This window comes from Cebus imitator, unplaced genomic scaffold, assembly GCF_001604975.1.
Source record: "Cebus imitator isolate Cc_AM_T3 unplaced genomic scaffold, Cebus_imitator-1.0 Scaffold434, whole genome shotgun sequence".
NCBI lineage: Eukaryota > Metazoa > Chordata > Mammalia > Primates > Cebidae > Cebus > Cebus imitator.
This window is the reverse complement of record NW_016107749.1, coordinates 28,863-35,225: the sequence shown is the minus strand read 5'-3', so window position 1 is coordinate 35,225 and position 6,363 is coordinate 28,863. Positions and strand designations below refer to the sequence as shown.

The 6,363-nt window shown below is 45.8% G+C and overlaps 1 pseudogene; it reads right to left on the bottom strand.

Moving 5' to 3' along the window:
- Window positions 1–4,623: 4,623 nt before the first annotated feature.
- LOC108290401 lies at window positions 4,624–5,704 on the bottom strand (annotated as a pseudogene).
- Between the last annotated feature and the right edge of the window lie 659 nt (window positions 5,705–6,363).

Below are 6,363 nucleotides of genomic sequence, written 5' to 3'. Positions count from 1 at the left end.
AAAAAAAAAAAAAAAAAAAAGAAAAAAAAAAAGAAGTAAATTGCCTTGCTGAGGAAATATATATTTGGGTGCTACTTCTTTTGCAGCACTGAAAATTTACATATAACAGAGGCAGAGTCCAGTCTGGGACCTTCTGGACCCTTGCTCAAAGCTCTGCTTATGTCCTGTGGGATGGTAGTGATGCCCATCCCTGCGTCTGACTTTGGAAATAGATACATGGAAGTCATACCACCTTTACATTGCTGTGAAACTGACTCTAGATCTCCATTTTGCAAGTTGCTTCCCCTCTTGAGGTGTCAGTTTCCTTACTCATAAAGTGGAGTTAATAATAACACTCGCCTTTATGGGGTGTTCAAAGGTTAGAAATAATATTTGAGAAACACTTGGCACAGAGTAGGCACTCATAATTTAAAAAGGGTTTCTTCTGTTTTGTTTACTCATCCTGAAAATATAGGAGCAATAACATGAAGGGAATATTTACTCTTAGTGAAGCAAGTGACACAGGCTAGGCCAATATGCATGAATTTCGGAGCCCCAAGGAAAAGTGCTTCAGGTTTTCTTTGTCAAATTAAAATCAGTTCCACCTTAAAATTCCCCTCTGCAAACATTTGGAAAGATGGTATTTAATTGATCATAACATCCTCAGACTCTCAGGCAGGCTCTTTCCTCCTCTTGCTCATCACCGCTGATTACTCAAGGTATTTTTATGTAAACAGAAAATGGCTCCTGCATAATTAGACTCATCCACCTCCACACTCCCTGCTCTTTCTTTGCTTCTAGCCTCTTGAAGCTGCCCAGCCACCTCTGAGGCTAATCAGCTGAAGGTCTATGCCTCTGCTGAGCTCTGAAGATTCCAAGAGGGCTGTAGTGGGGCCACAGACACTGACTGCAGAGCTGTCATCTGGGGCTGTAAAAGCTGCTGAGAAAAACACACAGCCCTGCATCTTCGATTTTGCCCTCTTGGTTTCCTCCAGTACACTCTGCTGTTCCCAGTGCCCTGTTCTACCTGTTGCACACATCAGGGAGACATTTTTCCAAACTTAGCAGTCCTGTCTCCCATCCCTGACTTTCTGTTAGGTAACTCCAGACAAAAAGGGGTTAATATTAAAATCATCAAATCTCTGTGTGTGGTTTACATCTATGTAATATGTTCCTTCCATGGTAGCTTCCTGGGTATATGCAGGGCTGGAATTCTTCGTTTCCATCTTGATCTTCCTGCAAGCCCACCCCCCCCCCCCCCCCCCCGCGGCCCTGATAGACCACACCATAGCTCTCAATGGCATCACTGAGGACAGGGAGTGTATCGTATCATGTTGCCTTCTCCACCTCTTATGTTTGGCATAGTTCTCAGAGTTAGCAGGTGCTCTGTTTGGGGACTTCAGGTTCAGTTAAGAAGGCATGGTAATGCTGAGAAATAAGTCCACAGAGGTAAGTAAGATTAGAGCGTTGAAAGATTTGGACTTTATCTTACAGGCACTGAGGAGTTTTAAGGGTGAAATAATCAGACCTGTGTTTCAGGAAGCTCACTTTGGCTGCCAGGTGGAGAGCAGACAAATGGGAACAGGAACACTATTAGAAGGTTGTTAAAATAATTCCAGACACCTGCAGCCTGAACTAGGCAGTGGGCGCTTTCCTTAAGCCCACAAGGTTTTTGCAGTCTCCAGTGCCTACTCCAGGCAGATGCTATTGGGAGGTGCATTTGGTACCCGATCTGCACTCTGTAGGCCTCAACTGTGTGTGGCAGTTCTTGGATGCTCTGATGACTTACTGTATACTGTGGTGCTTTCCAGCGTCTCTCAGCCTCAGGGTGTCCTTGGGCCACGGTAGTGTGCTTGGTACCCCTCAGAGCAGGTAGGAGGCACCAGAGGAGTGACGTGAGTGTTCCTCAACCAATGAGGAAGAATACCCCAGCTTCCTTGATTCTTAGAGGAGCAATTCTGAAGCCTGTTCTACATTGTCTACTAGAAGTCACCTGCAGGACTAAACCCCAGCAGTCCACAGGAAGTGATCAGCTTACTAAGATATCCTGGATTGCTGTCTTCCCTTCTCTGTCTGACTTCCCCGCTCCTTCACAGTGCTTCTTGGAATCACTTCCCCAGAAAACTCTTTGCACCCAAGTCCTTGTCTCAGAGTCTGTTTTTAAAGGAACCCAAACTAAGACCATAGCATTTTACTATAATTTCATATTACACGAATGGATAAATACACAGGTTTTCATTCATTCATTCATTGATGCTATCCCTTGTTACTTGACTTTTTAACACCAACGATTCCTTTAAGAATGGCACATTTGGCTGGGTGAGGTGGCTCACACCTGTAATTCAATCACTTTGGGAGGCCAAGGCAGGCAGATCACGAGGTCAAGAGATTGAGGCCATCCTGGCCAACATGGAGAAACCCCATCTCTACTAAAAACACAAAAACTAGCTGAGTGTGGTGGCGCACGTCTGTAGTCCCAGCTACTCAGGAGGCTGAGGCAGGAGAGTCACTTGAGCCTGGGAGGCAGAGGTTGCAGTGAGCTGAGATTGTGCCACTGCATTCCAGCCTGGTGACAGACCGAGACTCGGTCTCAAAAAAAAAAAAAAAAAAAAGAAGAAGAAGAATGGCACATTTGCTTTGCTCAAACTTCTCAGGCACAGCATTTAGTCACTGACAATACTGCCATGCATGGACCCCAAATATCAAAATGAAGCATGGAAATGCATCTGGTTTTAAATGTCCAAAGTCAAGGTACAAGAGTTTATGAGAAAATGGAATGCCCACTTCAGCAGGTGCCTCCTGCTGGCTCAGCTCAGTGATATTAGGACAGGACCCAGCAGTGGGCAAATGGAAGGGACCCATTGGAAGTGCTATCATTTAAGCTTCCTTACCTGGGAGAGTTCACTTGAATTATTTAAAAAGCGTAAACTTTATGGCTGGTGGAGAGTTAACATCGTTTCATTTGTTTCCTTAGAAAATATTCTGGTCTTAGGAAAAAAAGTGACCTCAAATTACCTCAACTGTAGTGGCAAAGGACTGCTCTGCATCTAAAGTTTATTGTGAAAATTTGGAGGGCTGTGATAGGAACGTGCCAGCCATGAGCAAGCCCATGGTTTTCGACCAGGGGTGACTTTGCTTCACGGGGACACTGACAATGTCTAGAGGAATTTCTGATGGCTACAGCTTGTGTGGGGATATGTGTTACTGGCATCTCATGGGTAGAGGCCAGGGATGCTGCTCCATGTCTACAGAGCAGCCTAGATTAGCTCGTCCCAAAGGTCAATAGTGCTGAGATTGAGAAACTCTGCTTTGGATAAATCACTGCATCCTAGCTTCTCTTTTTCCCTCTAGGCTTGGGGAGGGAAGGACCAGAATCATGGGGCATATCTAGGGATTCCAGCATGGGGCAGTAGAGGATGGTATAAATCCCTGGGTCTGCCTTTGCTTGGGGGTAAGGTGGTAGTGGTAAAACTGGAAAAGTTCCCTTATCCCCTCACAGGGTGTTCAATGGGGATGTGGCTTGATTCTTGCGTGCCCCACAGCTTAAACCCCTAGAGGGAGCATGCAGACGGGTGGGTGGTGGGGAGCGTGGGCTCACACCCCACAGTAGCATCTAGTGTGGAGTGTTTATAGCTCCCGAAGCCCGAGTGGGCATATGTTACAGTGTGCTCTTTCAGCTTAGCCGTCCACAGGTGGCTTATGTTAATCAGCTCAATTAGACTCTGCCTTATCACAAGGACAGAGGGCTTTCTGTATCCTGGGTTCTTGCCCCGGTGTGCTGGAAAAATCAGATCACAGGTGGGCTTGGATGATGGGTGCAAGGTTTTATTGAGTGAAGGTAGCTCTCAGCAGATGGATGGGGAGCCAGAAGGGGATAGAGTGGAAAGTGGTCTTCCTCTGGAGTTGGGACACCCAGCGGCTGGACTGTCCTCCAACTGCCCCCAACTGAATTCTGCGTTGTCCCGACGTAGGTGGCCTGCTGGCGTCTACCGCTGTCTGCCCGTGTGTTGCTTTTGACGTCCAGCTATTTGTGTCTGTGCCTACTGGGGTCTTGGGGTTTCTCTAGGCACAGGATGGGGGGTGTGGCAGTACAGAGTGGTCTTGGAAAATGCAACATTTGGGGGTGAAAACAGGAGTGTTTGTCCTCACCTAGGTCCATGGGTACAGGCCCAAGGGTGAAGCCTTTGCCAGGGACCCTGCCTTTCTTTACCTCTCCCATATCAGTGGTGGGAACACAGGCCCATTGGCATCACTAAGGGCCTTATTTTGTTGGTCTCAACAATGGGATGGTTTAAAAGCAACCAAAGCTTATTTAAAAAGGAAACTTGATATCATTACCATAAATTATAAAAACCAGAATTACTCGCCTTAATTAGAAGGTAATCACAAAATAAATCCAATGAAAGTAATAAAATATTATTGAATACCGGGGAGTTGAGCAGGCTGGAAATCAGGAAGCCTTAGGAGAATACCATTACCTCTCCAGGCTTCGATTTGCTCAGCTATCAATTGAGATTTGGTTAAAATAGTGTTTCTCAAAGAGTGGTAAGGGCAGTACATTTTGCGCAAAGGAGATAATTTGTGGTTGCGCGCAGAGGCAGCATTAAATAACAATGAAATACTTGGTGAGAAATTGATCCCTTTTTCCAATTTTCTTTTAATCCCTCCAAACATAACAAGGAGAAAATCTCAGATGGGCTGCTAACATGTCTTTAACACCTTTTGGACACTTGCTGATTTCCCTTCTGGCAAAAGACAGAGCTGTCCACAGGGTCAGGGCATTTGTCAGGTCACCATTCTCAGTATTTAGTGACATTCTACAATTTCACTGTACTCGACGTTCATCAGCTTCTGGTACTCACGCAGCTGCCGCGCCGCGTCCTGCTTGGCCCGCTGCAGGGCAGCCTCTAGCTCGGACTGCTTGGCGTTGGCATCCTTAATGGCCAGCTCTCCACCCTGCTCAGCGTCTGTGATGGCAGCCTTCAGGGAAGCCCTCTAGCCTGTGAGACCCTCAATATCAGCCTGGAGCCAGCTGATGTTCTGGTTCATCTCGGAGATCTCAGTCTCTGTACGCCGAAGGTCATCCTCGTGCTTCCCAGCCAGTGTCTGCAGCTCCTCATACTTGATCTGGTCCATGCTCTCAGCCTCAGCCCGGCTGCAGTTGGTGATCTCCTCGTACTGTGTCTTGACCTCAGCGATGAGGCTGTCCATGTCAGGGGAGCAGCTATTGTCCATGGACAGCATCGCAGATGTGTCAGAGATCTAGGATTACAGCTCCCGGATCTCCTCTTCCTACAGCTGCCTGAAGAAGTTGAATCTCGTCAGTCAGGTCTTCCAGGAGAGACTCCAGCTCCACCTCATTCATATAAGCGTCATCCACATCCTTCTTGATGAGGACAAATTCATTCTCCATCTCTGTACGCTTATTGCTGTCATCCTCATCCTTGTTCTTGAAGTCCTCCACCAGCCCCTGCATGTTGCCAAGCTCCGCCTCTGCCTCCAGCTTCAGCTTCTCCTGGCCCAGAGTCTCCAGCTGCTGCCTAAGGTTGTTGATGTAGCTGTCGAATAGGTTGTCCATGTTGCTCTGAGCCATCTCCTGCTGCTGCAGGAGGCTCCACTTGGTCTCCAGCGTCTTGTTCTGCTGCTCCAGGAACTGTACTTTGTCGATGAAGGAGGCAAACTTCTTGTTGAGGGTCTTGATCTGCTCCTCCTGCTGGATGACAATTCAATTGCTTTTTTTGTGTGTCCAAAATAAAACCTCAGCTAGCTCTGCCAAAAAAGAATTGTGTTGTACTTATTTTGATTGCCTTCTATTCATGTAAAGTGGTACTAGTTTTCCATTTAAGTGGTATTATACAAATTTTATATTGAAATACATCTATGTAAGTGCGGTAAGTGAATCAATTTAATCATATGAAGTAAAAATGAACAGGTAATATGTAAAAATGGTAATGATTATGACATTAGCAGATATTATCATGCAAGGAAGTCAGGTTGTCCTTCTTCCAGGGATAACCTTAAAATCACTGCATTTTTTTTGTACTTGCAAGGTTAATAATTTGCAAATAAATCAGAAATATCTATGCTTCAAATATTACCTTAAAATTACATAGGACTCTCTTAAAGTGAGCCAGTTGACATGTGTAAATGCTTCCGGCTCTGTTAACCACTCTTCCCTCCTCTGACTCATTTTACAGCATCTTTTGTGAGAAGCATTATTTCCACACCTAACACAGTACTTGGTACAAAGCAGGCACTTAATAGGTGCTTGTTGAAGAAATATATGCGGACAAGTAATAAAAAAGGAAGTTTTCAGTTGCTATTGACAGAAAATCCAACTCAAACTGACTTACCAACAACAAAAAGACAGAGAAGTGTTCAGAG